The sequence below is a fragment of the Hypanus sabinus genome, chromosome 15, assembly GCF_030144855.1.
Source record: "Hypanus sabinus isolate sHypSab1 chromosome 15, sHypSab1.hap1, whole genome shotgun sequence".
NCBI classification, from domain to species: domain Eukaryota; kingdom Metazoa; phylum Chordata; class Chondrichthyes; order Myliobatiformes; family Dasyatidae; genus Hypanus; species Hypanus sabinus.
This window is the reverse complement of record NC_082720.1, coordinates 13,665,936-13,690,752: the sequence shown is the minus strand read 5'-3', so window position 1 is coordinate 13,690,752 and position 24,817 is coordinate 13,665,936. Positions and strand designations below refer to the sequence as shown.

General features: G+C 43.2%; 1 pseudogene; it reads right to left on the bottom strand.

The window, feature by feature from the left end:
• LOC132405731 (basement membrane-specific heparan sulfate proteoglycan core protein-like) overlaps positions 1–24,817 on the bottom strand; it is a 61,109-nt pseudogene that overhangs the window by 14,768 nt on the left and 21,524 nt on the right.

Here is a 24,817-nt window from a genome sequence, read left to right as displayed (position 1 = left end):
CCAAGACCAAGGCTCTGTGTTCCGCGTTCCTGTCCCCCAAGACCAAGGCTCTGTGTTCTGCATTCCTGTCTCCAAAGACAAGTCTGAGCTTCACGTCCTCATCCAGCCCAGGAGCCCAGCGTCCTGCCCCCACATCCAGTCCTGTTGTCTTGCCATGTCTTGTCCTCGCCTGGATCCGGAGTCCAAGCCCTGTCAAGACCCAGGTTCCAGGTCCCTGTCCAGTCTCTGGCTCGGAGTCCTCGTCAAGGTTCCAAGTTCCTCGTCCAGGTCCCTAGCCCTAGTCTAGGCCCTGTATCCTAGTCTCATCCAGAGCCTGTGTCTCATCCAGTGTTGTTTCCCCCCACTTCCCTTGCTTTCTTGACACACCTAGTCCTCTCCCTAATACTTCAGTGTCTGTGTCTTGCATTTGGGTTCACTCTCAATGCCCACCGTATGACAGAGACCCTTCTTCAGGACTGGAAATGAAGGAGGAAGATGCCAGAGTAAGAAGATGGGAGAAGGGGAAGAAGGATAGCTGGAATGTACTAGGTGAAGCAAGGTGGATAGGAAAGGTAAAGGGCTGGAAAAGAAGGAATCTGATAGGAAAGGAGAGTGGACCATGGGAGAAAGGGAAGGAGGTGGGGACCCAGGGATAGGTGATAGAAGGAGGGGACCTGGGAACAGGTGAGAAGAGGTAAGAGGCCAGAGTGGGGAATAGAAGAAGAAGATGATGGGAGAGCAAGGGAAATTTATTTGCTGGAAGAAGAAATTGATCTGCATGCCATCAGGTTGGAAGCATACCCAGTCGGAATATAAGGTGTTTCTGTTCCACCCTGAGGGCAACCCTATAGTGGCAAAAGAGGAGGCCATGGACTGACATGTTGGAATGGGAATTAAATGTCTGGCCACTGGGAAATTCCACTTTTGGCTGATAGAGTGGAGGCGCTCGATGATGTGTCCCCCAATTTATAACAGGTCGCAGTAATGTAGAGGAGGCTGCATTGAGAGCACAGGACACAATAAGTGATCCCAGCAGATTTGCAGGTGAAATGCTGCTTCACCTGGAAGGACTGTTTGGGGCCCTGAATGGAGGTGAGTGGCCAGGAGTAGCTGCTTGCAGAGATACGTACCAGGAGGGAGATTAGTGGGGAGGGGTGAATGGACAAGGGAATGGTGGAGAGAGAGATCCCTGCAGAAAGCAGGGTTGTGTGTGTGTTTAGGTAAAGGTGTATTTGGGGGTGGCGGAAATTATGGAGAATGATATGTTGGATTTGGAAGCTCATGGGGTGGTAGGTAAGGACAAGACGAACTCTATCACTGTTAAGGCTGCAGGATTATGGGCTGAGCGTGGATATCCAGGATATGCAGGAGGGCAGCTTCAATTTTGGAGGAATGGAAAGCCCATTCTTTAAAGAAGGAGGGCATCTCTGAGGTCCTGGAAAGGAAAACCTCATCCTGGGAACAGATGCAGCGGAGAAGGAACAGAGAAAAGTCATTTTTACAGGAGACACGTTGCGAAGAGGTATAGTCGAGATAACCATGGGAATCGGTAGGCTTATAAAAGATGTTGGCTGACTCCAGAGATAGAGACGGGGAGATTGAGAAAATGGAGGGTATGGTCCAAAATGAACCAAGTGAATTTAAGGGCAGGGTGGAAGTTGGAGGTAAAGTTGATGAAATTGATGAGCTCAGTGTGGGTACATGAAGCGGCACCAATGCAATCGTCAATGTGGCAGAGGAAGGTTGGGGAGCATTACCAGGGAAAGCTCCACACATGGACTATTCTACGTAGCCAACAAAATAAAGCATAGCTGGGGCCCATGCGAGTGCCCATTGCGTCAGGAGAATGTGGAAGATGCCAAAGGAAAAAATGTTGGGTGTGAGGACAGTTCTGCCAGACAGTGGTGGTGGAGGGGAATTGTTTGGGTCTTTTATTGAGAAAGAAGTGGAGAGCGTTAAGGCCTTCTTGATGGGGGTGTTACATACCCCGTAACTGGGTGTCTGACCAGCAGAGAAAGAAGAATCCGTTGGAGTCTGGTGGTACCAAACTAAAGGTGTTTATTAGTAAACTACACAATACAATATCAAAATGCAAATATACATATAAAACAAGTTAGCAGTAATAAACCTAAAAGTGTAGGGATAATAATAATCAATAATAAACAAGCTCTATCGATGTCTAGGGGTAAATGAATTGTCATAGGAAAGTATAGAGTTCAGTTCATAAATGCTGAAGTAGTTATGGTTGTTGTATTGAAATCGTTGGAAAGAGAGAGAGCGAGCGAGAGCGAGTGAGATGTAACAGCAACAGTTGCAGCAGGCAAACCTTTTTGTGGCTTTCTTAATCCGTCGTATCGTTGTGGTCATTCAGTTATGACCCCTCTGTTCTTCAGCTAGACCGTTCTTCTGTGGTGGACTCATCACTCTGGCATGAGTGGACACACACCCACACACACACACACACACACACACACACACACACACACACACACACACACACACACACACACACACACAAGTCCCCACCGGCCCTGCTGTAACACTGTGAGCTTTACTGACCGATCTCCTGGTTCGGTCTTCGAAGCCCCCGCCTTTCTGTGGGTTCTCAACACTCAATCAGTGTCCACTGGTGTGTCTGAAGGGGTCTTCCCAGACCTGTCTTTTATCCCCACTCATGGGGTCTCAGCTATCCATCAACTCTGAATGACTGTGTATATCAAATCAGGCCACCCCTGCTATCTCCTGAGGAATGTTAATGAGCAAAGTACAGCCCTTGTAATAGAAGGTAAATAATTCTGGAAGAGTCATAATACAGTAAATCAACAGTCTTTCTCCCCCTCTTTTCTGTAGCAGATGTTCTTGCCTGGGTTTTATCTCTCTCTCTCTCTCATGAGCAGCATAGCAACAGCAACAGTTCATAGTTCTCAGGAGGGGGGTTGGGAATTGTTAACTCTTCACCCCATTGTCCATCAGGTCTGTCCATCACTGATAACAGGGGATAGAAGTGTATATGGACTGGACATCCATGGTGAAAATGAGGTGGTCAGGATCAGGAAATTGAAAGTTAGTGAGAAGACTGAGAGCATGAGAAACGTTGTGGATGTAGGTGGGATCAAACTGAACCATGGGGGGATAGAATGAAGCTGAGGTATGAGGACATGGGTTCAGTGGGGCAGGAGCAGGCAGAGACAATAGGATGGAATAGAAGATTGGATAGAAGCATGGACAGAAGATTGGCTGACTGGCACAAAGCAAAGTGGGAATTAAGGGGTATTCTCTGGTTGGGTGCCAGTTCCACAAGGGTTGGTGTTTGGACCACTCTTTTATGTCAGTGATTTGGTTGACAGAATTGATGGCTTTGTGGCTAAATTTGTAGACAATATGAAGATAGGTAGAAGGACAGGTAGTGTTGAGGAAGCAGGGAGTCTGCAGGTGGACCTAGACAGATTGTGAGAATGGGCAAAAAAGTGGCAGATGAAATATAATATACGGAAGTATATAGTCAAGCACATTGGTAGAAGGAATGAAGGCATAGACTTTCTTCTAAATGGAGAGAAAGCTCAAAATTCAGGGTTGCCAACGGACTTGGGTATCCTTGTTCAGGATCCCTTAGAGGTTAACTTGCAGGTTGAGTTCATGGTAAGGAAGGCAAATGCAATGTCAGCATTCATTTTGAGAGGACTAAAATATAAAAGCAAGGAAGTAATGCTGAGGCCTTATAAGGTGTTGGTCATACCACACTTGGACTGTTGTGAACAGTGGAGAAGGTCCAGAGGAGGATCACGAGAATGATTCTGGGAATGAAAGGGTTAATGCACGAGGAGTGTTTGATGGCCCTGGACCTGTACTCACTGGAACTTAGAAAAATGGGGGAATGGGGGGGGGGGGATCTCATTGAAACCCATCGAATATTGAAAGGCCTAGACAGAGTGGATGTGGAGGGGATGTTTCCTATAGTGGGTGAATCTTGGTTCAGAATAGAGGGAGGTCCATCTGGAACAGAGATGAGGAGGAATTTCTTGAGTATATCTATAAATGGAGGTTAATAGGTTGTTGATTAGTCAGGGCATCTAAGGTTACTGGGAGAAGGCAGGAAAATAGGGTTGAGAGGGTTAATAAATCAGTCAAGATGGAGTTGTGGAGCAGACTCAATGAACCAGATTCTGCTCCTATGATTTATGGTCTTATGGCATATGTAAAAACTTATCACCCTGTTTTTAAAAATGTATTTCCTACTCTCTCACCTAAAATTCACACTTTTAAACTTTCATCATCGCAGAAGTGTAAGAGACAGGCCCAAAAGTTTTCTGACAATATCAATGTAAATAACACCCTGTAGTTCCACTCTAATCCTCCACCTCTAAATACTTCAGTGCACAGTTTCATAAATTAATATCAAACCACTGAAGGAAACTTAACAGGTTGAGCACCAGCTGTGAGGGGATGAAATTATAAATTTCATCCCTTAAAAAGGTGGCATCCATCATTACGGACCCCCTCCCCCAATTACCCAGGGCATGCCTTGCTCTCATTGTTACCATCAGGAAGGAAGTGCAGAAGCCTGAAGTAAAACACTCAACAATTCAGGAACAACTTCTTCCCCTCTGCTATCTGATTTCTGAATATGCATTGCACCCAGGAACAATACCTCACTACTTTTTATTTCTATTTTTGCACTACTTATATAATTTAATAATTTTATATGCTTACTGTAACTCAACATTTTTTCTATTATTATGTATTGCATTGTACTGCTGCTGAAAAGACAACAAATTTCATGCCTTCTGCCAGTGATATTAAACCTGATTCTGATTCTGATATTTCACATCAATGTCCACAATTCCCTTCCACCCACAGATGTTGCTCAACTTTCTGAATGGTTCCAGCAGATTTTTTTCTCTAGATTCCAGTGTCTGTAATGTTTTGTGTCTACATAAATTAATATCGCTACAAACTGGACCTCTGTGAAATATTACTGTGATACAACTCAAATTGCTCAAAGCTGATGCTGAAGAATGTGATATCTGACAAATTTCATGATTTGTTCCATTATTAAAATGTTAATTATTGATAAATGAAAATAATTTAGAAGTATGGAATAATCAAGAACTCTAAGAAATCAAGAACTAAGTAGACAAAATGCAACAGAAGAAAGTGACAAAATTGTTGCTCTCTTGACCATCTCCTATTGAAAACAATCTGAGAAACTCTGTTCAATGGAAGCCATCAGATGGACTTCCTATTCACAGGAAAATCTAAAATACATTCTCTTAAAATACCTTCCAAGTTGCAAAAATGAATTTTTTTTTGTTAGGCAGGGGTACTAATAGTTATGGAAATAAAGTTAATTAATTGCATTCTTCCATGGTCTAGTTGTCTTTAGAATTTTGTTGGTAGACTTTTGTCCCTCCCATTGACTTAGCCTTATCTATAATTTCACTTATAGCTACATACCCAGTGATGACTTGAAACAGTGTTCCTCTGAGCGTATAAAGCCAAGCTTATTCTGAGCTTGGCAGGAAACACAACCACTTGTCATCGTTTGCAGAGTCAGAATGCTGATGGTCCAAGTGCCATTCTGCACTTCCACAGCAGTGTCTGTGTTGTTCCAGGAAATTCTTGCTGGAGGATTGGCTTCAGTTTTACAGTGAAAACTCATCCCAACTTGGGTCAAGTTTACTTGAGTAGGTTTGTCTGCAAGAAGAATATAGGTGGCCGGTTCATTTTTGTTCAGCCTGTTAAACTCAAAGTCACAAGATTTTAGTTCATTATATCCTCATATAGCTGATCCGACTGATATATATGTGTCTCTGTGTGTCTGCAGATTATTTGATAAAATTAGATGAGTTCATTATCATGCACACTAGTGTTCAATTAAATTCCTTGTTTGCATAAAGCTATAAGAGTGAATAGTATACTTGATATTCATAAACCCAACAATAAATGTCATAAATGTCAATAAATGTACAAAATAGCAGGATGGCACAATGAATGTAGTGCATTCTGAGGTAGTGTAAAAACAAACAAGAGAAAATCTGCAGATGCTGGAAATCAAAGTAATACACAAAAAAATGGAGGAACTCCGCAGGCCAGACAGTGTCCATAGAAATGAGTAAACAGCTGAAGTTTCAGAGTGAGACCCTTCATCAGGCAGGGTATGTCAGGAGCAATGCATTTATTGAAAAAACTGAGCGGCAAAGTTGGTGCAAATTCAACAGGATGTCATGTGTGCTAAACAGTGGGAAAAAGCCTGCAATGTATTGTGCAGATAATTTCAGGCTCCAAACTACAACATCAAATTTGATTCTAACATCATTTTACGAAGTGAGGGGGCCCACTTTCTGCACAGTCCTATGAAGATATGCCTGATATCCTGTCCCTTTGGTTGAAGGCTGCAACATTAGGTTAGATCGTATGGCTTCTCAGGCACCATTTTTGAGCAAACTGTCTGCTGGTGGCAGTGCATGGTTTAGCCGGTTTGGATTTCCTCATCTGTGCTTTACAATGCATCAGGTAGGTGTGCTGCCACTGCTTATTTCAGAGGGGCTGGGGCATAGCCTATGTATGAAGCACAAAAGCACTCATTTTAATTGGACACTGAACTTGAGTGTAAATGTGAGCACTGAAAAGTATTTATTTTACTTAATGTTTTAAGTTCATTTCTAGTGATTAAAAGAAGCAACTTTATCTATTGAATACTTTCAACAATTTTTATTTTAATTACTTTATCATATTGGACATTTATAAGTAGCTTGAAGACCAGCAACAAGCTGTCATGGCCCTGATGGTGTTGGGGTCTGGGCCCTCTGGTCCCACAGCCTTGGTGGAGCCATGGCAAGGGCTCTGTGGAGGAAAGGGTTCTGCCACTACTCGACTGCAAGGAGCAGGGTTGGTTGCAAAGCCCCTCAATTTTTGTAGTAGAGTACCACCCAGGGGGACACATGAGTGGCAACAGTGCTACCAGTTTTAAGAAATGTAATAGAGCACTATTTAGTGCATTATCTTTGAGTGTAAGAATGAAAGGGCTTTGCACAGTTTATTTTTGTAAATATTTTTATTATGAATGAAGTTTATCTTGATATATGAAAAGATCTGCCACTCACAGAGGCCCAGTTCATGCAGCCATGACAATGAGTTTGATTCATGCAGTCATAAACCCACACTAGCTCTGTAATGTGTTGTTAATGCACAGATATTTACAATTAAAAACATTTATCTGTGTTGGCTAGAAAAACATTCAGAACATTTTTTGCATGTCTATAGCTAATGCCAAGGTATTTCTGATAGGATTAAGTGATTGAGTCAAAACTTCTGTCCTCGTGCTCACTCTACCTAGAATAGTTGTATACCACTGCTACTTATACATATTTCCTCACTTCTTCCTATTTTCATCGAATGGTTCTAGTATTAGGGCAGTTAACAGTAGGAAATGTTTTGCCAATAACTGACATCCTATATAGAACGTTATGAATGGTTTAGCAAGTATTATGTGCATGGCTCCTTTTCTTTCCTCACAGAACTTCTGATAAATGATGACCTGTCATATGGGGGTTGGAGCAAGTGGGGGGAAGGGGAGAGGAGAAGGATTGATATTTTAGCGGCTGCTTGTGCGTGGAAGGGTGAGACAGGTTCTGGGTGTTTTAGCATTTTCTGTTGTTCATTCTTTGTTTTTTTTTCTGTTTTGTGGATGTCTGTGATGAATAAGAATTTCAGGTTGTATGCTGTATACAGACTCTGATATTAAATTGAACAATTCAAACATTGAAACGTGTGAGGGAAGTTAGGTAAAAGAATACATGGATAAGGATGTATATAGAACAGATGTTAGAAAATAAGAGTATCTTCATCTTATACAGTGACGTGCAACAGGTTAGGGGATAAAATTAACATAAAATCCAAAGGATTACCTACATTGAACAGAAATCTTCCAGTCCTCTGAAGTCTGCTTTCCCAAATAATTTGAGGCGGTGCAGGAGTACAATCCAGAATTGCTTCTTGAAATACTGTGAAAGACCAGGGTCCCTCTTGTACTATTAAGATTTATTGTTTGCCTATTATTTTCAGTTCTCCTGTACCAGGTGTAAGTAGCTTCAGGATAGCTGCGACTGGAGCATAGCAAAGAGATGTTGTCACCCTCTTTAATATCCATTTCTGATCTGTCTCCTACATAGATGGTTGTGTTTCTGGGTGCATCTGTAAGTAAACAGTATATTATGAGTTATAATTTATGATACAGAGAACCCGAGTCTCTAGTTCATCTGTTATATAGGGCAATTAACAATGATCACATGCCTAGCTCCCAAGTTAAAGCACTCTATACTAAGTCCTATCACAGAATAGTTTTCTGAAAGCATAAGAGAAAAGTATATTCTCAAAATCTCTTGAAAAATAGATGCAACTTTCCCACTGACTCCCGGAATTTCTGACAATTCAAAGTGGAGAAGGACTACTTAGGATGGTAGTCCTGTGTGATTGATGGAAGGAGTACGCCAACAATGGTGGAAACCTGAAATAAAATTCAAAATTGGGAAAAATACACTCAGCAAGTCAGGAAACACCTGCGGTAGGGAAACAGCACAATTAGGGACTCACTTCGCTAGCATGTGCTTTTGTGTTTGGTGATGTTGATCTGGGGAGATGCTGAAGTCATTCTGCTGCATGTTCTGAAGGTTGGACAAATGCTCAACATCAGTATTATCCAACAATCACTCTCTAAGATACTCAAGGATACCTGCCTACTTAAGCTAACAAACTAAGGTGCTTAATTAAACAAACAAACTAACAGAGGGTCAAGTGGTAGTTCTTGACTGTCCTGACTCCATGGTGACAGGTGGATTCTAGCAAGTGAATGCAAAGGTGGGTTGCAACCTGTTAAGGGTGCATCCATCAGCCCAGTAGTAGAATGATCCTGAAGTAAAGGAAATCAGTGCTTCTGTGATCTCACCTTTACAGTCAGCAAGGACTCCATGGCTGGAGCAGATCTCAGGGATAACTTCCAGTTGAAATATGTCAACCTTGGACATTTCAAGCAAGGAGATTTAATTGTGAAATGGACTTTGCCCTTGGACCCTCTGCTGTTGGTTGTGGTTATAGTGGAGGTCGGATGGGAATAAACCACCTTTGTTTTATGATATAGAATTCACCTCCATGAGAGTAAGTCACAGTTGTAATTGTAGCTACACCATTAAGTCCTTCTCAGTGCCATAAGACCTTCCACAACACTGTTCCCAACAAGCTGAAAGTAGCTATGAATTCCACTAAAGTGCACTTGTGCAAAGTCTCAACGTGTGACAGCAACTGGAATTTCTCTCTGTTATGTTGATATCACTAACATTGCTGATGTGAGAGTAAATTATATTAGAAATCTGAAATAAAGACATAGAGAAACTGTGTGAAATATACTCAAAATGCTGAAGGAAATCTGCAGGCCTGGCAGCACATATGAAAAAACAGTACAATTGCTGTTTCAGACAGAGACTCTTCATTAGAACTGGAGGAAAAAAAGATGAGGAGTCAGAGTAAGAAGGGGAGCGGGGAGGAAGAACCATAAGAACCAGGAGTGGGGGGGGGGGTGGGTGGTGATGGTGAAGTAAAGAGCGGGAAGTTGATTGGTGAAAGAGATACAGGGCTGGAGAAGGGGGAGTCTGATAGGAGAGGACAGAAGACCATGGAAGAAAGAAAAGGGGGAGGAGCACCAGAGGGAGGTGGATAGACAGGCAAGGAGATAAGGTGAGAGAGGGAAATGAGAATGAAGAATGGCGAAGGAGAAGGGGGGCTTTACCGGAAGTTTGTGAAATTGTTGCTCATGCCATCAGTTTTCAGGCTACTCAGACAGAATATAAGGTGTTGCTCCTCAAACCTGAGAGTAGCCTCATTGCGACAGTAGAAGAGGCCACAGGTTGACATGCCAGAATGAGAATGGGGAGTGGAATTAAAATGGGTGGCCACGGGAGATCCTGCTTTTTATTTCAGGTGAAGTGTAGATGTTTGTTGAAGCGGTCTTCCAATTTATGTCGGGTCTCAAGGGTGAAGTGTCGCCTCACCTGGAAGGATTGCTTGAGGCCCTGAATGGTAGTGAGGGAGGAGGTGTGGGGGCAGGTATGGCACTTGCAGGGGCAGAAGTAACAGGACCATCCACCTTACACTTTACTTTAGCCCTCTCCCTCCCACCAGTTTCACTAATCACCTTGTATTTCTTCCTCTCCTCCCACCACCTTCTTACTCTGACTACTCATCTATTTTACTCTAGTCCTGATGAATGGTTCGGCCCAACTGTACACTTTTCCATAAATGCTGCCTGGTCCCCTGAGTTCCTCCAGCATTTTGTGTGTGGATATCCAGCGTCTGCAGATTTTCTCTTGTTTGTTATCTGAGTACCCAGACCAAAATGTCAGCTGTTTCTATTTCCACTGACACTGCTGATCTGCTGAGTGTTTGCAGCATTTCCTTTTCTGTTGCCGATTTAATCGATATGTTGTGATCACTTTGGCCACTCTCCTATCTGTACACTGTACAGTTCTAGGATTTTGGATATTCTGTTTCTCTATCTCTGTCATTCTCCCTGCCTCACTATTTCTCTCTCTGTTTCTCTGTATCTCTCTCTCCATTGTCATTCCCCTGTTTCATTTGTCTTTCTCTCTCTCTCTTTCTCACTTTATTTCTCCTGCAGTGGTCTGTGGAATATAGAATGGAAAGTAAGGAGAATACATAGTTGAGATCAAAGCATTCCGGAATGTTTTAGTCAGCTTATATTATGAAGTAGGATGAACTTAGATGCAGAAAATGCTCAAAAGCAAATAATTTTCTCACATTGCACAGTGATCTCCACAGCCTCTGAGCTCTGGTTTCCAAGGTGGTTTGTTGCTACACAAGTGTACAATCCAGAATCACTTTGTGAAATACTTTGGAAGAGTAGAGTGGCATCTTTGGAATTATAACCCTGAACTTGACCTTTGTCCCTCTTGAACCAGCTGTAGGTGGCTTCAGGGTTACTGTTACTGGCACACGACAAAGAGACCTCGTCGCCCTCTTTGATCTCTGTTCTGTTCTCCACTTTAATGTTTACATTTTTGGGTGAATCTGAAAGTGAATAAATTTCATGTTTGAGGACTAGTGATACAGACAGAGTACATCCTTTGAGAGCCTAACTTCATTCAATCAGATATAATGGACAGACCGTGTTGACCACATGCCAAACATGTCTGAGCCCAGCCATGAGAGGAGTTTATGAAATGGATAGAAAATGAGGAATTTTTATAGACTTTCTCAGACTCTAGCTGAAACAAATCACCATTGACATCTGAAGGCTCCGGTCCACGAGCATTCCAAGTGGAAAAAGAACATTAGGGATGATACTGAGAACATTAGGAGCACATGGTTTAGAAGATGTGCACCACGTCACAAACTGAAATGAAGCTCCAGATACCAGAACCTTTCGGCAAGTTGGGTGACATCAGTGGAGAGAGAAAACCACAATTAACAATTTGGCTCGGTGATGAGAACTTCTGAGTACATGGACAAGGATGACAAGTAGCTTTGCAGATAATTATTGGGAACTCCTGGACTTTGTAAAAAAAAATAATTTTCTACTGGTGTTTTAGCTTCAACAAGGCAACTGTCAATGCTGCTGAATAATGAATTTAAATGGATTTTAAAGTGTTTTACTCATTATCTTCTTGATTTATTATATCGCTGGTCTCTATCTCTATCTATATCTCGATGTCTATCTCGATCTCAGTCTCGGTCTCTATCTCTCGGCCTTTTCCCTCCCTGGAGCGACGGACGATGAGAAGTGACCTGATAGAAGTGTACAAGATGATGAAAGGCATTGATCGTGTGGATAGTCGGAGGCCTTTCCCCATGGCTGAAATTGTTGCCACAAGAGGACACAGGTTTAAGGTGCTGGGGAGAAGGTACAGAGGAGATGTCAGGGGTCAGTTTTTTATTCAGAGTGGTGAGTGCGTGGAATGGGCTGCCGGCAGCGGTGATGGAGACGGATATGCTATGGTCTTTTAAGTGTCATTTGGATGAGTACTTGGAGCTTAGAAATATAGAGGGCTATGGGTAAGCTTAGTAATTTCTAAGGTGGGGACATGTTTGCAGGGACTTTGTGGGCCGAAGGGTCTGTATAGTGCTGTAGGTTTTCTATGTTTCTATTTAACCATTTGGGCTGTGATGGATCATGCTGCGTGACAATCATTACATGAGGAGAAAGGTTACAAGAAGGTTCTAGTCAATTTCTGTAAAGCAACACAACTGAATTTGTCAAGCAATGAAATTGATAACAGAAACCCCTCCAGAACAATAATTTCTTACATTGAACAGATATCTCCACAGCCTCCGAGCTTTGGTTTCCCAGATAGTTTGATGCCGTGCAGTTATAGAACCCGGAATCACTTTGTGAAATACTTTGGAAGAGCAGAATCCCATCCTTGGAATTATAATCCTTAACTTGACCTTTGTCTCTCTTGTACCATTTGTAGGTGACTTCGGGGTTACCGCTACTGGCACATGACAAAGACACAGTGTCACCTTCTGTGATTTCCGATCTCCCTTCCACTTGAATGGTTACATTTTTGGGTGCGTCTAAAAGTAAAAGATGTTATCTCTTATGACTAAGAAATGGGAGAGCACTACATCCCTAGCGGGACTGAGTCACATACAGATGGCTGTGTCACATGGGAAATACAGATCGCACAACAGGCATCAGACACTCGACACTCTTCTCCAAGCTCAGCCACTGGAAGATATCAAAAAGATTCAAGGACATTCTCAAAAGTCCTTGTAGAAATACAATGACACACAGGAATATGATGACACACAGGAATGACAAGTCCATGGATATTCATAAAAGATAGGGTGCAGCTGGGATGATATTGAGACTATTGGGTCATGCATCAGTGCAGAAAGTGTGGGAAGACAGCAGCATCTCACAAACTACTGTTGGTACACTTTTCAAGCTCAAAAGACCTGGACGTTTCCTCAGTGAATTAAAACCAGGTTTCTGGATCAAAGTAGTCCAGAAGACCCAGGAAGAGATTGGACTTAATTACTGAGGTTGGATACTCAGATAAATCCCACCTTTGCTGGGAATACTCAGCAAGTCAGACAACATCACAAAATCACGGTTATCAACTAAGCCCAGAGACTCGAGTTACTGAGCAGTTGCCTGGCTTTGTGGTAAACAGAATCGGAGGGAATAGTGTGCTGTTCTGTGGAGGTGTTTGGAATCTCTCTGTTGTATGTTGTGCAGGTTGGGTAAAGAGCTTACTGAGAGCCCGGCAGCAGCTCTCGTCATGTGCTGGCTCCAAGCAGCCAGATGCCAGCAAGTGAACACCAGGTTGGGCTGCAAAGTGTGACTGCTGAGTTTATCCAGCTTTTTTCTACGTCTTGGGAATGTATTGTTCCTTGATCTTTTTGAGAGGAGAGATTTGCTCTCAGAAATTGTCCTTAAGGAGGATCTACTTTGAATTCTGTTCATACTGGACTGAAGTGACCACATTTTACAAATCAGGCAGCATCCACCTTCACTTAGAGCAAGTGACAGCAGTAACGAGAACTGCACGTGTGGTCCCAGCTCTTTTACTCAGAGCCTAAAACCATGACGGTAAACACCCTGATTGCCTTCTTCACTGATCTGTCCGCCTGTAATACCATTTTCCGGGAGCTATGAAACTTCACCTGAGGGTCTTTCTGTACATCAACACTGCTGCATGCATTTACTGTGTCTGTTAGAATTAAGGTTCCTTGCTTTGTTAAAGACGGGGAGCAGTAATGGGAACAAGGTATAGGAATAGAACGAGGTGGAGGATAAATGCATGGCTGAGGGATTGGAGCAGGGGGTAGGGATTCAGACTGGGACCTCTTATTGGGCAGGTGTGACCTGTACAAAAAGGACGGGTTGCACTTGAATCCCAGGGGGACCCATACCCTGGTGGGGAGGTTTGCAAAGTCTGTTGGGGAGAGTTCAAACTAGAATTGCTGGGGGGTGGGAACCAACCTGAAGTGACTGAGGAAAGGGAGGTTGTCTCACAAATAGAGAAAGCTTGGAGACAGTGCGAAAGGGAGGATAGGCAGGTGATAGAGAAGGGACGCACTCAGGGACGCACTCATTTGAGATGTGTCCTGGTCTTCCTGTGGGCATAGCTACTGAGCTCAGCTGAACCATTTCTGCTGACAGGAGAAGGGGCAAAGGTGGGTTACTGGGACGTTAAAACCAGTCACTTTTGCCTGATAGGGCTCAGCAGCTTTGTTTGGTTGCTCATCTAGGAAAGGAAATCTCTGAGCTCAAACCTCTGCTGCCTTGTGGCTGTACCCAGTCATGGGGAAGGCATCAGGAGTAAATTCCAGGGGAAAAATCCAGAGCTGGAGTCCCTAAGCCAGTCCTACATTGAGTTCAATGTTGACTGGCAAGTCTTGCGATGCTGCTGGTGGCAAACAAAATCTTTCACTGCCGTTCCTTTGTGTGCATCAGATACATAGAGAGGGGGAGCATGCTACATGGGTAACAGCTTGCTCTCCATATCGTACTGCCCAGGCTTGCATATCTGGACAGCTAGGATGCAATATCCAGAAGCAGAGCCTTCAACCCATCTAACCTGTTTAGAACCATTTTTAACTGCCTACTCCAACTGACCTGCATAAGGACCATAGCCCTCCATAACCCCACCATTCATGTAACTATCCAAATTACTTACAAACTTCCAAATCGAGCTTACGTGCACTACTTGTGCTGGCAGCTCATTCCGCACAAGGTTGTAGCAGATGCTGTGGAATAACAATGTGGGGCAGATGGGTTTAGGCAATAAAACCTCTGAGGAATAATCTTGCTAACTTACCATATAACAATACAACTGAGCTTGTCACTGGATGATATTAGTAGCAAAATACACTCAGAAACCACAATTTCTTACATTGAACAGATTTCTCTACAGCCTCTGAGCTTTAGCTGCCCAGATAGTTTGTTGCCGTGCAGTTATAGAACCCGGAATCACTTTCTGATATATTTTGGAAGAGCAGAATGCAATCCTTGGAAGTAAAATCCTGAACTTGACCATAGTCTCTCTTATACTAGTTGTAGGTGGCTTCAGGGATACTGTTACTGGCACACGACAAAGAGACCTCGTCGCCCTCTTTGATTTTCAGCTGCGATCTCATTTCCAGTTGAATGGTTACATTTTTGGGTGCTTCTAAAAGGAGAAGATTTTATATCTCATGACTAAATACCGAGAGCACTACATCACTCGCAGGATCTGAGTCACATAGGTTAGTTGTGTCACACAGGAAGTTTCAATCACAGATCTGACATCAGAGACCTGACACTCTTCCTCAGGTTCTGCCACTGGAAGTGATCACTAGGCTGACAACAAAAAGATTCAAGGGCATTCTCCCCACTGACTCCCAGGAATGACAAGTCTATGAACAGAAAGGAAGGAATGCAGCGGGGATGATATTGAAAATATTTGGCCCTGCATTATTGCAGAAAGCGTGGGAGGAGTGCAGCATCTCATAAACTACTGATGGGACATTCTTCATGTTCAAAAGGCCTGGATCTTCCTTCAGAGAATTGAAGCAAGGTTTCTTGGGTCCAAAATATACAAAGAGATATCAGACTTAACCAATGTGCATTACCGTACACTGATTGTGCATTACCCTGCACCGATTGTGTATTATCCTACACCGATTGTGCATTACCCTACACCGATTGTGCATTACCCTACACTGATAGTGTATTACCCTATACCGATTGTTCATTACCCTACGCCGATTGTGTATTACCCGATACCGATTGATCATTACTCTACACCGATTGTGCATTACCCTACACCGATTGTGCATTACCCTACACCGATTGTGTATTACCCAACACTGATTGTGTATTACCCAACACCGATTGTGTATTACCCTATACCGATTGTGTATTACCCCAAACTGATTGTGTATTAACCTACACTGATTGTGTATTACCCTACACCGATTGTGTATTACCCAACACCGATTGTGTATTACCCTATACCGATTGTGTATTACCCCAAATTGATTGTGTATTAACCTACACTGATTGTGTATTACCCTACACCAATTGTGTATTACCCTACACCGATTGTGTGAAGATCCATTTGCCATTGTTTTAGGTATCTTTTTCTCTCTCTCTTTGTCTTTCTGTCTCCTCCTCTGGCTGCCTGTCTCTCTCTCCCTTGCTGTCTCTCTGTCTCTCACTCACTCTTCCTCTTTCTTCTGAAATAGTCTAACTGTCTCGGTTGTAGAATAGCAATGAGGGTAGGATGGATTTAGGACAAGAAAATTCTGAAGAATAACCTTGCTAACTTATCCAATAACAACACAACTGAGTGTGTCGTCAGATGAAAATAATAACAAAATTTTCTCACATTGCACAGTGATCTCCACAGCCTCTGAGCTCTGGTTTCCAAGGTGGTTTGTTGCTACACAAGTGTACAATCCAGAATCACTTTGTGAAATACTTTGGAAGAGTAGAGTGGCATCTTTGGAATTATAACCCTGAACTTGACCTTTGTCCCTCTTGAACCAGCTGTAGGTGGCTTCAGGGTTACTGTTACTGGCACACGACAAAGAGACCTCGTCGCCCTCTTTGATCTCTGTTCTGTTCTCCACTTTAATGTTTACATTTTTGGGTGAATCTGAAAGTGAATAAATTTCATGTTTGAGGACTAGTGATACAGACAGAGTACATCCTTTGAGAGCCTAACTTCATTCAATCAGATATAATGGACAGACCGTGTTGACCACATGCCAAACATGTCTGAGCCCAGCCATGAGAGGAGTTTATGAAATGGATAGAAAATGAGGAATTTTTATAGACTTTCTCAGACTCTAGCTGAAACAAATCACCATTGACATCTGAAGGCTCCGGTCCACGAGCATTGCAAGTGGAAAAAGAACATTAGGGATGATACTGAGAACATTAGGAGCACATGGTTTAGAAGATGTGCACCACGTCACAAACTGAAATGAAGCTCCAGATACCAGAACCTTTCAGCAATTTGGGTGACATCAGTGGAGAGAGAAAACCACAATTAACAATTTGGCTCGGTGATGAGAACTTCTGAGTACATGGACAAGGATGACAAGTAGCTTTGCAGATAATTATTGGGAACTCCTGGACTTTGTAAAAAAAAATAATTTTCTACTGGTGTTTTAGCTTCAACAAGGCAACTGTCAATGCTGCTGAATAATGAATTTAAATGGATTTTAAAGTGTTTTACTCATTATCTTCTTGATTTATTATATCGCTGGTCTCTATCTCTATCTATATCTCGATGTCTATCTCGATCTCAGTCTCGATCTCTATCTCTCGGCCTTTTCCCTCCTCGGAGCGACGGACGATGAGAAGTGACCTGATAGAAGTGTACAAGATGATGAAAGGCATTGATCGTGTGGATAGTCGGAGGCCTTTCCCCATGGCTGAAATTGTTGCCACAAGAGGACACAGGTTTAAGGTGCTGGGGAGAAGGTACAGAGGAGATGTCAGGGGTCAGTTTTTTATTCAGAGTGGTGAGTGCGTGGAATGGGCTGCCGGTAGCGGTGATGGAGACGGATATGCTATGGTCTTTTAAGCGTCATTTGGATGAGTACTTGGAGCTTAGAAATATAGAGGGCTATGGGTAAGCTTAGTAATTTCTAAGGTGGGGACATGTTTGCAGGGACTTTGTGGGCCGAAGGGTCTGTATAGTGCTGTAGGTTTTCTATGTTTCTATTTAACCATTTGGGCTGTGATGGATCATGCTGCGTGACAATCATTACATGAGGAGAAAGGTTACAAGAAGGTTCTAGTCAATTTCTGTAAAGCAACACAACTGAATTTGTCAAGCAATGAAATTGATAACAGAAACCCCTCCAGAACAATAATTTCTTACATTGAACAGATATCTCCACAGCCTCCGAGCTTTGGTTTCCCAGATAGTTTGATGCCGTGCAGTTATAGAACCCGGAATCACTTTGTGAAATACTTTGGAAGAGCAGAATCCCATCCTTGGAATTATAATCCTTAACTTGACCTTTGTCTCTCTTGTACCATTTGTAGGTGACTTCGGGGTTACCGCTACTGGCACATGACAAAGACACAGTGTCACCTTCTGTGATTTCCGATCTCCCTTCCACTTGAATGGTTACATTTTTGGGTGCGTCTAAAAGTAAAAGATGTTATCTCTTATGACTAAGAAATGGGAGAGCACTACATCCCTAGCGGGACTGAGTCACATACAGATGGCTGTGTCACATGGGAAATACAGATCGCACAACAGGCATCAGACACTCGACACTCTTCTCCAAGCTCAGCCACTGGAAGATATCAAAAAGATTCAAGGACATTCTCAAAAGTCCTTGTAGAAATGCAATATTCCCGATGACACACAGGAATGACAAGTGAATGGATATTCATAAAAGATAGGGTGCAGCTGGGATGATATTGAGACTATTGGGTCATGCATCAGTGCAGAAAGTGTGGGAAGACAGCAGCATCTCACAAACTACTGTTGGTACACTTTTCAAGCTCAAAAGACCTGGACGTTTCCTCAGTGAATTAAAACCAGGTTTCTGGATCAAAGTAGTCCAGAAGACCCAGGAAGAGATTGGACTTAATTACTGAGGTTGGATACTCAGATAAATCCCACCTTTGCTGGGAATACTCAGCAAGTCAGACAACATCACAAAATCACGGTTATCAACTAAGCCCAGAGACTCGAGTTACTGAGCAGTTGCCTGGCTTTGTGGTAAACAGAATCGGAGGGAATAGTGTGCTGTTCTGTGGAGGTGTTTGGAATCTCTCTGTTGTATGTTGTGCAGGTTGGGTAAAGAGCTTACTGAGAGCCCGGCAGCAGCTCTCGTCATGTGCTGGCTCCAAGCAGCCAGATCCCAGCAAGTGAACACCAGGTTGGGCTGCAAAGTGTGACTGCTGAGTTTATCCAGCTTTTTTCTACGTCTTGGGAATGTATTGTTCCTTGATCTTTTTGAGAGGAGAGATTTGCTCTCAGAAATTGTCCTTAAGGAGGATCTACTTTGAATTCTGTTCATACTGGACTGAAGTGACCACATTTTACAAATCAGGCAGCATCCACCTTCACTTAGAGCAAGTGACAGCAGTAACGAGAACTGCACGTGTGGTCCCAGCTCTTTTACTCAGAGCCTAAAACCATGACGGTAAACACCCTGATTGCCTTCTTCACTGATCTGTCCGCCTGTAATACCATTTTCCGGGAGCTATGAAACTTCACCTGAGGGTCTTTCTGTACATCAACACTGCTGCATGCATTTACTGTGTCTGTTAGAATTAAGGTTCCTTGCTTTGTTAAAGACGGGGAGCAGTAATGGGAACAAGGTATAGGAATAGAACGAGGTGGAGGATAAATGCATGGCTGAGGGATTGGAGCAGGGGGTAGGGATTCAGACTGGGACCTCTTATTGGGCAGGTGTGACCTGTACAAAAAGGACGGGTTGCACTTGAATCCCAGGGGGACCCATACCCTGGTGGGGAGGTTTGCAAAGTCTGTTGGGGAGAGTTCAAACTAGAATTGCTGGGGGGTGGGAACCAACCTGAAGTGACTGAGGAAAGGGAGGTTGTCTCACAAATAGAGAAAGCTTGGAGACAGTGCGAAAGGGAGGATAGGCAGGTGATAGAGAAGGGACGCACTCAGGGACGCACTCATTTGAGATGTGTCCTGGTCTTCCTGTGGGCATAGCTACTGAGCTCAGCTGAACCATTTCTGCTGACAGGAGAAGGGGCAAAGGTGGGTTACTGGGACGTTAAAACCAGTCACTTTTGCCTGATGGGGCTCAGCAGCTTTGTTTGGTTGCTCATCTAGGAAAGGAAATCTCTGAGCTCAAACCTCTGCTGCCTTGTGGCTGTACCCAGTCATGGGGAAGGCATCAGGAGTAAATTCCAGGGGAAAAATCCAGAGCTGGAGTCCCTAAGCCAGTCCTACATTGAGTTCAATGTTGACTGGCAAGTCTTGCGATGCTGCTGGTGGCAAACAAAATCTTTCACTGCCGTTCCTTTGTGTGCATCAGATACATAGAGAGGGGGAGCATGCTACATGGGTAACAGCTTGCTCTCCATATCGTACTGCCCAGGCTTGCATATCTGGACAGCTAGGATGCAATATCCAGAAGCAGAGCCTTCAACCCATCTAACCTGTTTAGAACCATTTTTAACTGCCTACTCCAACTGACCTGCATAAGGACCATAGCCCTCCATAACCCCACCATTCATGTAACTATCCAAATTACTTACAAACTTCCAAATCGAGCTTACGTGCACTACTTGTGCTGGCAGCTCATTCCGCACAAGGTTGTAGCAGATGCTGTGGAATAACAATGTGGGGCAGATGGGTTTAGGCAATAAAACCTCTGAGGAATAATCTTGCTAACTTACCATATAACAATACAACTGAGCTTGTCACTGGATGATATTAGTAGCAAAATACACTCAGAAACCACAATTTCTTACATTGAACAGATTTCTCTACAGCCTCTGAGCTTTAGCTGCCCAGATAGTTTGTTGCCGTGCAGTTATAGAACCCGGAATCACTTTCTGATATATTTTGGAAGAGCAGAATGCAATCCTTGGAAGTAAAATCCTGAACTTGACCATAGTCTCTCTTATACTAGTTGTAGGTGGCTTCAGGGATACTGTTACTGGCACACGACAAAGAGACCTCGTCGCCCTCTTTGATTTTCAGCTGCGATCTCATTTCCAGTTGAATGGTTACATTTTTGGGTGCTTCTAAAAGGAGAAGATTTTATATCTCATGACTAAATACCGAGAGCACTACATCACTCGCAGGATCTGAGTCACATAGGTTAGTTGTGTCACACAGGAAGTTTCAATCACAGATCTGACATCAGAGACCTGACACTCTTCCTCAGGTTCTGCCACTGGAAGTGATCACTAGGCTGACAACAAAAAGATTCAAGGGCATTCTCCCCACTGACTCCCAGGAATGACAAGTCTATGAACAGAAAGGAAGGAATGCAGCGGGGATGATATTGAAAATATTTGGCCCTGCATTATTGCAGAAAGCGTGGGAGGAGTGCAGCATCTCATAAACTACTGATGGGACATTCTTCATGTTCAAAAGGCCTGGATCTTCCTTCAGAGAATTGAAGCAAGGTTTCTTGGGTCCAAAATATACAAAGAGATATCAGACTTAACCAATGTGCATTACCGTACACTGATTGTGCATTACCCTGCACCGATTGTGTATTATCCTACACCGATTGTGCATTACCCTACACCGATTGTGCATTACCCTACACTGATAGTGTATTACCCTATACCGATTGTTCATTACCCTACGCCGATTGTGTATTACCCGATACCGATTGATCATTACTCTACACCGATTGTGCATTACCCTACACCGATTGTGCATTACCCTACACTGATTGTGTATTACCCAACACTGATTGTGTATTACCCAACACCGATTGTGTATTACCCTATACCGATTGTGTATTACCCCAAACTGATTGTGTATTAACCTACACTGATTGTGTATTACCCTACACCGATTGTGTATTACCCAACACCGATTGTGTATTACCCTATACCGATTGTGTATTACCCCAAATTGATTGTGTATTAACCTACACTGATTGTGTATTACCCTACACCAATTGTGTATTACCCTACACCGATTGTGTGAAGATCCATTTGCCATTGTTTTAGGTATCTTTTTCTCTCTCTCTTTGTCTTTCTGTCTCCTCCTCTGGCTGCCTGTCTCTCTCTCCCTTGCTGTCTCTCTGTCTCTCACTCACTCTTCCTCTTTCTTCTGAAATAGTCTAACTGTCTCGGTTGTAGAATAGCAATGAGGGTAGGATGGATTTAGGACAAGAAAATTCTGAAGAATAACCTTGCTAACTTATCCAATAACAACACAACTGAGTGTGTCGTCAGATGAAAATAATAACAAAATTTTCTCACATTGCACAGTGATCTCCACAGCCTCTGAGCTCTGGTTTCCAAGGTGGTTTGTTGCTACACAAGTGTACAATCCAGAATCACTTTGTGAAATACTTTGGAAGAGTAGAGTGGCATCTTTGGAATTATAACCCTGAACTTGACCTTTGTCCCTCTTGAACCAGCTGTAGGTGGCTTCAGGGTTACTGTTACTGGCACACGACAAAGAGACCTCGTCGCCCTCTTTGATCTCTGTTCTGTTCTCCACTTTAATGTTTACATTTTTGGGTGAATCTGAAAGTGAATAAATTTCATGTTTGAGGACTAGTGATACAGACAGAGTACATCCTTTGAGAGCCTAACTTCATTCAATCAGATATAATGGACAGACCGTGTTGACCACATGCCAAACATGTCTGAGCCCAGCCATGAGAGGAGTTTATGAAATGGATAGAAAATGAGGAATTTTTATAGACTTTCTCAGACTCTAGCTGAAACAAATCACCATTGACATCTGAAGGCTCCGGTCCACGAGCATTGCAAGTGGAAAAAGAACATTAGGGATGATACTGAGAACATTAGGAGCACATGGTTTAGAAGATGTGCACCACGTCACAAACTGAAATGAAGCTCCAGATACCAGAACCTTTCAGCAATTTGGGTGACATCAGTGGAGAGAGAAAACCACAATTAACAATTTGGCTCGGTGATGAGAACTTCTGAGTACATGGACAAGGATGACAAGTAGCTTTGCAGATAATTATTGGGAACTCCTGGACTTTGTAAAAAAAAATAATTTTCTACTGGTGTTTTAGCTTCAACAAGGCAACTGTCAATGCTGCTGAATAATGAATTTAAATGGATTTTAAAGTGTTTTACTCATTATCTTCTTGATTTATTATATCGCTGGTCTCTATCTCTATCTATATCTCGATGTCTATCTCGATCTCAGTCTCGATCTCTATCTCTCGGCCTTTTCCCTCCTCGGAGCGACGGACGATGAGAAGTGACCTGATAGAAGTGTACAAGATGATGAAAGGCATTGATCGTGTGGATAGTCGGAGGCCTTTCCCCATGGCTGAAATTGTTGCCACAAGAGGACACAGGTTTAAGGTGCTGGGGAGAAGGTACAGAGGAGATGTCAGGGGTCAGTTTTTTATTCAGAGTGGTGAGTGCGTGGAATGGGCTGCCGGCAGCGGTGATGGAGACGGATATGCTATGGTCTTTTAAGCGTCATTTGGATGAGTACTTGGAGCTTAGAAATATAGAGGGCTATGGGTAAGCTTAGTAATTTCTAAGGTGGGGACATGTTTGCAGGGACTTTGTGGGCCGAAGGGTCTGTATAGTGCTGTAGGTTTTCTATGTTTCTATTTAACCATTTGGGCTGTGATGGATCATGCTGCGTGACAATCATTACATGAGGAGAAAGGTTACAAGAAGGTTCTAGTCAATTTCTGTAAAGCAACACAACTGAATTTGTCAAGCAATGAAATTGATAACAGAAACCCCTCCAGAACAATAATTTCTTACATTGAACAGATATCTCCACAGCCTCCGAGCTTTGGTTTCCCAGATAGTTTGATGCCGTGCAGTTATAGAACCCGGAATCACTTTGTGAAATACTTTGGAAGAGCAGAATCCCATCCTTGGAATTATAATCCTTAACTTGACCTTTGTCTCTCTTGTACCATTTGTAGGTGACTTCGGGGTTACCGCTACTGGCACATGACAAAGACACAGTGTCACCTTCTGTGATTTCCGATCTCCCTTCCACTTGAATGGTTACATTTTTGGGTGCGTCTAAAAGTAAAAGATGTTATCTCTTATGACTAAGAAATGGGAGAGCACTACATCCCTAGCGGGACTGAGTCACATACAGATGGCTGTGTCACATGGGAAATACAGATCGCACAACAGGCATCAGACACTCGACACTCTTCTCCAAGCTCAGCCACTGGAAGATATCAAAAAGATTCAAGGACATTCTCAAAAGTCCTTGTAGAAATGCAATATTCCCGATGACACACAGGAATGACAAGTGAATGGATATTCATAAAAGATAGGGTGCAGCTGGGATGATATTGAGACTATTGGGTCATGCATCAGTGCAGAAAGTGTGGGAAGACAGCAGCATCTCACAAACTACTGTTGGTACACTTTTCAAGCTCAAAAGACCTGGACGTTTCCTCAGTGAATTAAAACCAGGTTTCTGGATCAAAGTAGTCCAGAAGACCCAGGAAGAGATTGGACTTAATTACTGAGGTTGGATACTCAGATAAATCCCACCTTTGCTGGGAATACTCAGCAAGTCAGACAACATCACAAAATCACGGTTATCAACTAAGCCCAGAGACTCGAGTTACTGAGCAGTTGCCTGGCTTTGTGGTAAACAGAATCGGAGGGAATAGTGTGCTGTTCTGTGGAGGTGTTTGGAATCTCTCTGTTGTATGTTGTGCAGGTTGGGTAAAGAGCTTACTGAGAGCCCGGCAGCAGCTCTCGTCATGTGCTGGCTCCATGCAGCCAGATGCCAGCAAGTGAACACCAGGTTGGGCTGCAAAGTGTGACTGCTGAGTTTATCCAGCTTTTTTCTACGTCTTGGGAATGTATTGTTCCTTGATCTTTTTGAGAGGAGAGATTTGCTCTCAGAAATTGTCCTTAAGGAGGATCTACTTTGAATTCTGTTCATACTGGACTGAAGTGACCACATTTTACAAATCAGGCAGCATCCACCTTCACTTAGAGCAAGTGACAGCAGTAACGAGAACTGCACGTGTGGTCCCAGCTCTTTTACTCAGAGCCTAAAACCATGACGGTAAACACCCTGATTGCCTTCTTCACTGATCTGTCCGCCTGTAATACCATTTTCCGGGAGCTATGAAACTTCACCTGAGGGTCTTTCTGTAC